General features: G+C 58.9%; 1 long non-coding RNA gene across 1 annotated transcript; it reads right to left on the bottom strand.

Annotated features, from left to right (window-relative positions):
• Nucleotides 1-2,564: 2,564 nt before the first annotated feature.
• Nucleotides 2,565-10,878, bottom strand: LOC116958687 (uncharacterized). Its single transcript, XR_012931687.1, has 2 exons — nt 10,640-10,878; nt 2,565-3,864 (listed from the first exon to the last, which is right to left on the bottom strand). It is a non-coding gene; the product is annotated as an uncharacterized LOC116958687 (long non-coding RNA).
• Between the last annotated feature and the right edge of the window lie 655 nt (nt 10,879-11,533).

Here is an 11,533-nt window from a genome sequence, read left to right on the forward strand (position 1 = left end):
TTAAGTCGTGAGTGAAGTGGTGAGTGGTGAGTGAAGTGGTGAGTGAAGTGGTGAGTGGTGAGTGAAGTGGGTAGTGAAGTGAGTGAAGTGGTGAGCTAAGTGGTGAGTGAAGTGAGTGAAGTGGTGAGTGAAGTGGTGAGCTAAGTGGTGAGTGAAGTGGTGAGTGAAGTGGTGAGTGAAGTGGTGAGTGAAGTGAGTGAAGTGGTGAGTGAAGTGGTGAGTGGTGAGTGAAGTTGTGAGTGAAGTGGTGAGTGGTGAATGAAGTGGTGAGTGAAGTGAGCTAAGTGGTGAGTGAAGTGGTGAGTGGTGAGTGAAGTGGTGAGTGAAGTGTTGAGTGAAGTGGTGAGTGAAGTGGTGAGTGGTGAGTGAAGTGGTGAGTGAAGTGGTGAGTGAAGTGGTGAGCTGAGTGGTGAGTGAAGTGGTGAGTGGTGAGTGAACTGGTGAGTGAAGTGGTGAGTGAAGTGGTGAGTGGTGATTGAAGTGGTGAGTGAAGTGAGTGAAGTGGTGAGTGAAGTGGTGAGTGAAGTGGTGAACTAAGTGTTGAGTGAAGTGGTGAGTGATGATTGATGAGTGAAGTGGTGAGTGAAGTGGTGAGTGAAGTGGTGAGTCAAGTGGTGAGTGATGTGGTGAGTGGTGAGTGGTGAGTGAAGTGGTGAGTGAAGTGGTGAGTGAAGTGGTGAGTGAAGTGGTGAGCGAAGTGGTGAGCGAAGTGGTGAGCGAAGTGGTGAGTGAAGTGGTGAGTGAAGTGAGTGAACTGGTGAGTGAAGTGGTGAGTGAAGTGGTGAGTGAAGTGGTGAGTGAAGTGGTGAGTCAAGTGGTGAGTGATGTGGTGAGTGGTGAGTGGTGAGTGAAGTGGTGAGTGAAGTGGTGAGTCAAGTGGTGAGTGATGTGGTGAGTGGTGAGTGGTGAGTGAAGTGGTGAGTGAAGTGGTGAGTGAAGTGGTGAGCGAAGTGGTGAGCGAAGTGGTGAGTGAATTGGTGAGTGAAGTGAGTGAACTGGTGAGTGAAGTGGTGAGTGAAGTGGTGAGTGGAGTGAGTGAAGTGGTGAGTGAAGTGGTGAGCTAAGTGGTGAGTTAAATGGTGAGTGAAGTGGTGAGCGGTGAGTGAAGTGGTGAGTGAAGTGGTGAGCTAAGTGGTGAGTGAAGTGGTGAGTGTTGAGTGAAGTGGTGAGTGAAGTGGTGAGTGAAGTGGTGAGTGAAGTGGTGAGTGGTGAGTGAAGTGGTGAGTGAAGTGGTGAGTGAAGTGGTGAGTGTTGAGTGAAGTGGTGAGTGAAGTGGTGAGTGAAGTGGTGAGTGGTGAGTGAAGTGGTGAGTGAAGTGGTGAGTGGTGAGTGAAGTGGTGAGTGAAGTGGTGAGTGGTGAGCTAAGTGGTGAGTGAAGTGAGTGAAGTGGTGAGTGAAGTGGTGAGCGAAGTGGTGAGCTAAGTGGTGAGTGTTGAGTGAAGTGGTGAGTGAAGTGGTGAGTGGTGAGTGAAGTGGTGAGTGAAGTGGTGAGTGAAGTGGTGAGTGTTGAGTGAAGTGGTGAGTGAAGTGGTGAGTGAAGTGAGTGAGTGAATTGGTGAGTGAAGTGGTGAGCGAAGTGGTGAGTGGTGAGTGAAGTGGTGAGTGAAGTGGTGAGTGAAGTGGTGAGTGAAGTGGTAAGTGAAGTGGTGAGTGAAGTGGTGAGTGAAGTGGTGAGTGGTGAGTGAAGTGGTGAGTGAAGTGGTAAGTGAAGTGGTGAGCTAAGTGGTGAGTGAAGTGGTAAGTGAAGTGGTGAGTGAAGTGGTAAGTGAAGTGGTGAGTGAAGTGGTGAGTGGTGAGTGAAGTGGTGAGTGGTGAGCTAAGTGGTGAGTGAAGTGAGTGAAGTGGTGAGTGAAGTGGTGAGCTAAGTGGTGAGTGAAGTGGTGAGTGAAGTGGTGAGTGGTGAGTGAAGTGGTGAGTGAAGTGGTGAGTGAAGTGGTGAGTGTTGAGTGAAGTGGTGAGTGAAGTGGTGAGTGAAGTGGTAAGTGAAGTGGTGAGTGAAGTGGTGAGTGAAGTGGTGAGTGGTGAGTGAAGTGCTGAGCGAAGTGCTGAGCGAAGTGGTGAGTGAAGTGGTGAGTGAAGTGGTGAGTGAAGTGGTGAGCTAAGTGGTGAGCGAAGTGGTGAGCGAAGCGTTGACTTCGTGACCAGGTGAGACATCGTCACAGACAAGCCTGGTGGATTTGTAAAAATCGGTTTTAATCCATAAAAACCACACCCCCCCCCCCGCCCCTCCCAGAGTTGCAGAGAAGTTGCTCGCAACCGCGAGTCGCGAGCAACTCCGGTTGAACCTGTTGCACAAACCGCCCGCGCGTGTAAGAGACGCAGTTGCCCACAACTGGTTGCGCACAACTGGTTGCCCACAACTGGTTGCGCGCAACTGGTTGCCCACAACTGGTTGCGCGCAACTGGTTGCCCGCAACTGGTTGCGCGCAACCGGTTTCGCGCAACTGGTTGCCCACAACTGGTTGCACGCAACTGGTTGCCCACAACTGGTTGCACGCAACTGGTTGCCCACAACTGGTTGCACGCAACTGTTTGCGCGCAACTGGTTGCCCGCAACTGGTTGCCATGGGTGCAGAGCCGTTGCCAGCAACCAGGAGTCCGATCTACGCACGACACACAATGACCCCTACAATTGTTGACCTTTGACACGTTGACCTCTTTGGTACAGCTGATGACCTTTAACAGTGAAATTGACCTTGACGCAAATCGCTCACTCACTCACTCACCCGCTCACTCGCCCGCTCACTCACTCGCTCACTCACCGGCTCACTCACCCGCTCACTCACTCACTCACTCACCCGCTCACTCACTCACTCACCCGCTCACTCACTCACCAGTTCACTCACCCGCTCACTCACCCACTCACCCCTTCACCTGTTCACTCACTCGCTCACTCACTCACCAGTTCACTCACTCACTCACCCGCCCGTTCACTCACTCACTCACTCGCTCGCTCACTCACTCACCAGTTCACTCACTCACTCGCTCACTCACCCGCCCGTTCACTCACCCACTCACTCGCTCACTCACTCACCTGTTCACTCACTCACTCACTCGCCCGTTCACTCACTCACCAGTTCACTCACCCACTCACCCGCTCACTCACTCGCCCGTTCACTCCCTCACTCACTCACCCGTTCACTCACCCGCTCACTCACCCGTTCACTCACTCACTCACCCGTTCACTCACCCGCTCACTCACTCACCAGCTCACTCACTCGCTCACTCACTCACCCGTTCACTCACTCCCTCACCCGTTCACTCACTCCCTCACCCGTTCACTCACTCCCTCACCCGTTCACTCACTCCCTCACCCGTTCACTCACTCCCTCACCCGTTCACTCACTCCCTCACCCGTTCACTCACCCACCCGTTCACTCACTCCCTCACCCGTCCACTCACTCACTCTCCCGTTCACTCACCCACCCGTTCACTCACTCACTCTCCCGTTCACTCACCCACCCGTTCACTCACCCACCCGTTAACTCAATCACTCACCCGTTCACTCACCTACTCACCCGCTCACTCACCCGCTCACTCACCCGCTCACTCACCCGCTCACTCACTCGCTCACCCACCCGCTCACTCACTCGCTCACCCACCCGCTCACTCACCCACCCATTCAGATATTCACTCGGACTCGTTGAGATAGACGGACACACGGACACAGAGAGACACGCGGAGACTCAGACTCTCTGCATTGAGGGTGGTCCCGAGGGAATGTCCGTGTCTCTGTCCGTGTCTCTGTCCGTGTCTCTGTCCGTGTCCCTGTCCGTGTCTCTGTCCGTGTCTCCGGAGAGACACGGGTGAGATAGCGCAGCATCTTCAACGGGAGGTGCCGTTGGAATGAGGTCCTGGGGATGTCTGGAGACACGGTGGGGACAGGGAGACACGGTGGGGACAGTGAGACACGGTGGGGACAGGGAGACACGGTGGGGACAGGGAGACACGGTGGGGACAGGGAGACACGGTGGGGACAGGGAGACACGGTGGGGACAGGGAGACAGTGGTGGGGACAGGGAGACACGGTGGGGACAGGGAGACACGGTGGGGACAGGGAGACACGGTGGGGACAGGGAGACACGGTGGGGACAGGGAGACACGGTGGGGACAGGGAGACACGGTGGGGACAGGGAGACACGGTGGGGACAGGGAGACACGGTGGGGACAGGGAGACACGGTGGGGACAGGGAGACACGGTGGGGACAGGGAGACACGGTGGGGACAGGGAGACACGGTGGGGACAGGGAGACACGGTGGGGACAGGGAGACACGGTGCGGACAGGGAGACACGGTGGGGACAGGGAGACAGTGGTGGGGACAGGGAGACACGGTGGGGACAGGGAGACACGGTGGGGACAGGGAGACACGGTGGGGACAGGGAGACACGGTGGGGACAGGGAGACACGGTGGGGACAGGGAGACACGGTGGGGACAGGGAGACACGGTGGGGACAGGGAGACAGTGGAGGGGACAGGGAGACACGGTGGGGACAGGGAGACACGGTGGGGACAGGGAGACACGGTGGGGACAGGGAGACACGGTGGGGACAGGGAGACACGGTGGGGACAGGGAGACACGGTGGGGACAGGGAGACAAGGTGGGGACAGGGAGACAGTGGTGGGGACAGTGAGACACGGTGGGGACAGGGAGACACGGTGGGGACAGGGAGACACGGTGGGGACAGTGAGACAGTGGTGGGGACAGGGAGACACGGTGGGGACAGGGAGACACGGTGGGGACAGGGAGACACGGTGGGGACAGGGAGACACGGTGGGGACAGGGAGACACGGTGGGGACAGGGAGACAGTGGTGGGGACAGGGAGACACGGTGGGGACAGGGAGACACGGTGGGGACAGGGAGACACGGTGGGGACAGGGAGACAGTGGTGGGGACAGGGAGACAGTGGTGGGGACAGGGAGACACGGTGGGGACAGGGAGACACGGTGGGGACAGGGAGACACGGTGGGGACAGTGAGACAAGGTGGGGACAGGGAGACACGGTGGGGACAGGGAGACAGTGGTGGGGACAGGGAGACACGGTGGGGACAGGGAGACACGGTGGGGACAGGGAGACACGGTGGGGACAGGGAGACAGTGGTGGGGACAGGGAGACACGGTGGGGACAGGGAGACACGGTGGGGACAGGGAGACACGGTGGGGACAGGGAGACACGGTGGGGACAGGGAGACACGGTGGGGACAGGGAGACACGGTGGGGACAGGGAGACACGGTGGGGACAGGGAGACACGGTGGGGACAGGGAGACACGGTGGGGACAGGGAGACAGTGGTGGGGACAGGGAGACACGGTGGGGACAGGGAGACACGGTGGGGACAGGGAGACACGGTGGGGACAGGGAGACACGGTGGGGACAGGGAGACAGTGGTGGGGACAGGGAGACACGGTGGGGACAGGGAGACACGGTGGGGACAGGGAGACACGGTGGGGACAGGGAGACACGGTGGGGACAGGGAGACACGGTGGGGACAGGGAGACACGGTGGGGACAGGGAGACACGGTGGGGACAGGGAGACACGGTGGGGACAGGGAGACACGGTGGGGACAGGGAGACACGGTGGGGACAGGGAGACAGTGGAGGGGACAGGGAGACACGGTGGGGACAGGGAGACACGGTGGGGACAGGGAGACACGGTGGGGACAGGGAGACACGGTGGGGACAGGGAGACACGGTGGGGACAGGGAGACACGGTGGGGACAGGGAGACAAGGTGGGGACAGGGAGACAGTGGTGGGGACAGTGAGACACGGTGGGGACAGGGAGACACGGTGGGGACAGGGAGACACGGTGGGGACAGGGAGACACGGTGGGGACAGGGAGACACGGTGGGGACAGGGAGACACGGTGGGGACAGGGAGACACGGTGGGGACAGGGAGACACGGTGGGGACAGGGAGACACGGTGGGGACAGGGAGACAGTGGTGGGGACAGGGAGACACGGTGGGGACAGGGAGACACGGTGGGGACAGGGAGACACGGTGGGGACAGGGAGACACGGTGGGGACAGGGAGACACGGTGGGGACAGGGAGACACGGTGGGGACAGGGAGACACGGTGGGGACAGGGAGACACGGTGGGGACAGTGAGACACGGTGGGGACAGGGAGACACGGTGGGGACAGGGAGACACGGTGGGGACAGGGAGACACGGTGGGGACAGGGAGACACGGTGGGGACAGGGAGACACGGTGGGGACAGTGAGACACGGTGGGGACAGGGAGACACGGTGGGGACAGGGAGACACGGTGGGGACAGGGAGACACGGTGGGGACAGGGAGACAGTGGTGGGGACAGGGAGACACGGTGGGGACAGGGAGACACGGTGGGGACAGGGAGACACGGTGGGGACAGGGAGACACGGTGGGGACAGGGAGACACGGTGGGGACAGGGAGACACGGTGGGGACAGGGAGACAGTGGAGGGGACAGGGAGACACGGTGGGGACAGGGAGACACGGTGGGGACAGGGAGACACGGTGGGGACAGGGAGACACGGTGGGGACAGGGAGACAGTGGAGGGGACAGGGAGACACGGTGGGGACAGGGAGACACGGTGGGGACAGTGAGACACGGTGGGGACAGGGAGACACGGTGGGGACAGGGAGACACGGTGGGGACAGGGAGACACGGTGGGGACAGGAAGACACGGTGGGGACAGGGAGACACGGTGGGGACAGGGAGACACGGTGGGGACAGGAAGACACGGTGGGGACAGGGAGACACGGTGGGGACAGGGAGACACGGTGGGGACAGGGAGACACGGTGGGGACAGGGAGACACGGTGGGGACAGGGAGACACGGTGGGGACAGGGAGACAGTGGTGGAGACAGGGAGACACGGTGGGGACAGGGAGACACGGTGGGGACAGGGAGACACGGTGGGGACAGGGAGACACGGTGGGGACAGGGAGACACGGTGGGGACAGGGAGACACGGTGGGGACAGGGAGACACGGTGGGGACAGGGAGACACGGTGGGGACAGTGAGACACGGTGGGGACAGTGAGACACGGTGGGGACAGTGAGACACGGTGGGGACAGTGAGACACGGTGGGGACAGGGAGACACGGTGGGGACAGGGAGACACGGTGGGGACAGGGAGACACGGTGGGGACAGGGAGACAGTGGTGGGGACAGGGAGACACGGTGGGGACAGGGAGACAGTGGTGGTGGAGGGGGGGAGTGTTAGTTCCGGTTTAAGTACTCATGGCGTTAGTACTGATGGTGTGAGGCGAGTACCCAGGTGAGATAGACGGACACACACACACAAGAGAGACAGGCGGAGACTCGTTGAGATAGACAACAACAACCGCCATTCGCCACTAAGTGGCGGTGACGTCACCACGACGCTTGTGCCAGGCCATGTGCACCTTGAGGCCATGTGAAGTGTCGAACGCCTGCTGGTAGGGAGGTCACGGGGCAGACCCAGGTGCCACGGGTCGACTGACTGAGATGACTGGCTGATGCACCACCTGTGCCCCCTACTGTGCCAACTTGCTGTGCTTTAGCCACCCGGCGCTCCGCTCGTTGTTCTGAGCGTCGCTCCTCCGCCCTCCGTTGTTGTTGGAGGGCGACTGCCTCCAACTGCCCAGTAGCATCCTTCACGAGCCTCCTCCACAGAGGCCGATCTTGACACCGCTGGTACCAGTCATCAGCAAGTCCACTCAGCTCCACGTCCTCCTGTACCACATCACTCCAATCACTCCATCTCTTATCTAGCCCGTGCCGCGCCCGTTTAGCCCCCTCGATCCGGCCGAACAAAAGCTGTTTCGGCATGCGGTGGCTGGGCATGCGGGCTACATGACCCAGCCAACGCAGCCTTGCCTGCTGGAGGAGCTCACCGATGGGACCTTGCCCAGATCTTTCAAGGATTTTTGAGCTCCTCACACAATCCAGCCTGGTTAAACCCAGGATAGATCATAGGCAGGCCAGCCTAAATGTTTCTAACCGGCGAAGATGCTCCATTAGGGGGGTCCACGTTTCGCAAGCGTAGAAAAGGGAGGGAATGACCGTGGCCGAGAAGACCTGAAGCTTCGTGCGGAGCGACAGACCAGATAGCTTCCACACAGCGTTACTCAACCGATGAAAATATATTGCCGCTCGACTGATTCGGAGCGAGACCTCTGCTGTTAAACCGGAGCCGGTCATGAGCACACTGCCCAGGAATGGGAAACTCTCCACTCTCTCCACAACTGCCCCATCACCAATTGGGAGTTGTGGGGGTGGAGTGTCCGATGGTACAAAATACCCAGGCAGGTGCTTAGTTTTGGTGGGGCTGATGGTAAGGCCCCATCTCTTAGTGGTACGCTCCAGTCTCAGCAGCAGCGTCTCCAACTTCTCATCTGAGTGAGCAGCAATTACCAAATCATCAGCATACATAACGTGGTTGAGCAATAGGGAGCCATCCCTTGACCGCACCCGGGCATCGATCAGCCTCCCATTATATCTGTACAAAATGGAAATTCCCCTGGTACAGCTATTGCAGGCTTCATGAACTACGTGGTCAAAATAGATGTTAAATAATGTGGGAGCCAGAGGACATCCCTGTCGCACCCCAAGGTGTACAGGGAATGGCTCTGACTCCCGACCACGTAGTTTTACCCCGGGCCCGCTCACCATCATGATGGTCCTTAATGATCGTGAGCAGCGGGTCAGGGACTCCAAAAGCACGAAGAACAACCCAGAGTCAGGCCTACTGATGGTATCATAGGCCTTGACCAGGTCAATAAAGCAGAGATGTAGGTCTTGTTGGAATTCCCTACACCTCTGCTGTAGCAGACGGGACAGAAAATATGGCATCTGTGCAGGACCGCCCTTTCCTGAAACCGCATTGGGGCTCCGCAAGCCTCTCCTCAGCGAGCCTGGCAAGGCGATGTTGAATAATCCTTGCCAGGACCTTTCCCGGCACACTGAGGAGTGAGATGCCCCTGTAGTTGTTACAGTCTGTGCGGTCCCCCTTCTTAAAGAGGGGGACCGCCAGGGCATCCTTCCAATCCTGCGGAACCCGTCCAGTGGTCCAGACTGTTGTTATGATGTCATATAGGGCAGTCTGTGCACAAACGCCACCCTCCCTCAGCATTTCGCTGGTCTCAGACTCTGGATCGCCTTCAGTACTTCCTCAACAGATGGCACTTCAGCCAGCCACTCACAGGGGGTGACTTCTTCCTCCAATATTTGAGGCACCGCAGCCTCAGCAGGGTCATCCTCACTTTGTGCCACGATGTTTTCCAGGCTGAGGGATTTCCCCTCCCCCAGGACCTCACAGAAATGCTCAGCAAAATCTGCAAACCTGTTCCTGGGGGGGGTTGGAGATTGAATCACCGTTTTTTCCCCTAATGATGGTAATAGGTGTGGCGCTGCAGGTTACTTTTTTGATGGAGTTAAATAGAGATTTGTGATCGTGGGCCACTGAGGCAGACTCCATCTCCTCAGCAACCCGCGACCACCACCCATCCTTGCAGCGCCTCACGGCTCTCCGAACCTCCGAGCGAAGGCTGCGGTAAGCCCTCCTCATTCTCTGACGTGGGATTCTGTAGCCGGTGACAGTGGGCCTGTCGCTTTTTCTCAACCATCCTGAACACCTCCTCCGTCAGCCAGGGTCTCTGGGGAGGTCCGGACCGCGTACCCAAAGCAGCCATTGCAGCTGCATGAGTCACAGTCCTAAACCTCGCCCATTTGAGACAAGACGGACACAAATAAGACAAAGCTCCCCCGTGTAGCCTCGACGGACTGTAGGGGCAAGGCGCTGTTAGCGAGCACCTATTAAGGCGCACGCACACGCACACACACACACACACACGCACGCGGAGACTCAGACAGCGTTAAGTGCTCAACCAGGCAAGTACCTGGGCGAGTACCCGGGTGAGTGCCCGGGTGAGTACCCGGGTGAGTACCCGGGTGAGTGCCCTGGTGAGTAACCAGGTGAGTACCCAGGTGAATACCTGGGTGAGTAACAGGGTGAGTAACCAGGCCGAGTACCCGGGTGAGTAACCAGGTGAGTACCCAGGTGAATACCTGGGTGAGTAACAGGGTGAGTAACCAGGCGAGTACCCGGGTGAGTAACCAGGCGAGTACCCGGGTGAGTACTCAGGTGAGTACCCGGGTGAGTACCCGGGTGAGTACCCGGGTGAGTACCCGGGTGAGTAACCAGGTGAGTACCCAGGTGAGTAACCAGGTGAGTACCCAGGTGAGTACCCGGGTGAGTACCCAGGTGAGTACCCAGGTGAGTACCCAGGTGAGTACCCGGGTGAGTGCCCGGGTGAGTGCCCAGGTGAGTACCCAGGTGAGTAACCATGCGAGTACCCGGGTGAGTACCCAGGCGAGTACCCGGGTGAGTACCCGGGTGAGTGCCCGGGTGAGTGCCCGGGTGAGTGCCCGGGTGAGTAACCAGGCGAGTACCCAGGTGAGTACCTGGGTGAGTAACCAGGTACTCACCCGGCTGAGTACCCGGGTGAGTACCCAGGCGAGTACCCAGGTGAGTACCCGGGTGAGTAACAGGTACTCACCCGGCTGAGTACCCGGGTGAGTACCCAGGTGAGTACCCAGGTGGAGTACCCGGGTGAGTACCCAGGTGAGTACCCAGGTGAGTGCCCGTGCGAGTCGCTACCCAGCGCATCGCTCACCCGGGGTACTGCGGTGGGGGGCTGGCCCCCCCCCCCGCCTCGAGGCGCTCTCTCTGCACCTCGGCCACGACATCCTCATAGGAGGGAAGTCCAAACAGGCGGCCGCCCCCCCCCCCTTCGTCCCCCCCCGCCTCCTCCCCCCCCTCCACGAGCCCCGGGCGGTAGGGGGGCCCCCCCCCCACCCTCCTCGTCGTCGTAGGGGGAGAGGGGCGTGCCCCCCGCGGGGAAGGCCGTGAGGGGGACCCTGGTGGGTGGGGGCGAGGGGGGGGGGGGGAGGGGGAGAGGGGAGGGGGGAGAGGCGGAATCAGCGTCGTCGTCAATGTCGTCATGATCATCGTCGTCATCGTCATGATCGTCGTCATCGTCATGATCATCACCATCGTCATCATTGTCGTCATGATCATCGCCATCGTCATCGTCATCAATGTCGTCATGATCATCGTCATTATCGTCGTCGCCATTGCCATCAATGTCGTCATGATCATCGCCATCATCATCGCCATCGTCATTAATGTCGTCAGGATCGTCATTATCATCGTCGCCATCGTCATGATCATCGCCATCGTCATCGTCATCAATGTCGTCATGATCGTCGTCATGATCGTCGTCATAATCGTCGTCATAATCGTCGTCATGATCGTCGTCATGATCGTCGCCATCGCCATCGTCATTAATATCGTCATGATCATCGTCATTATCATCATCGCCATCGTCATCAATGTCGTCATGATCATCGCCATCGTCATTATCATCATCGCCATCGCCATCGTCATGATCGCCATCGTCATGATCATCGTCGTCACCACCATCGTCATCAATGTCGTCATGATCATCGTCATTATCATCATCGTCATGATCATCGTCATCGTCATCAATGTTCGTCATCAATGTCGT

The sequence above is a fragment of the Petromyzon marinus genome (genome assembly GCF_048934315.1).
Source record: "Petromyzon marinus isolate PM22_M1 ecotype Great Lakes invasive population chromosome 80 unlocalized genomic scaffold, UKy_Petmar_22M1.pri1.0 chr80_unloc.1, whole genome shotgun sequence".
Taxonomy (NCBI): Eukaryota; Metazoa; Chordata; class Hyperoartia; order Petromyzontiformes; family Petromyzontidae; genus Petromyzon; species Petromyzon marinus.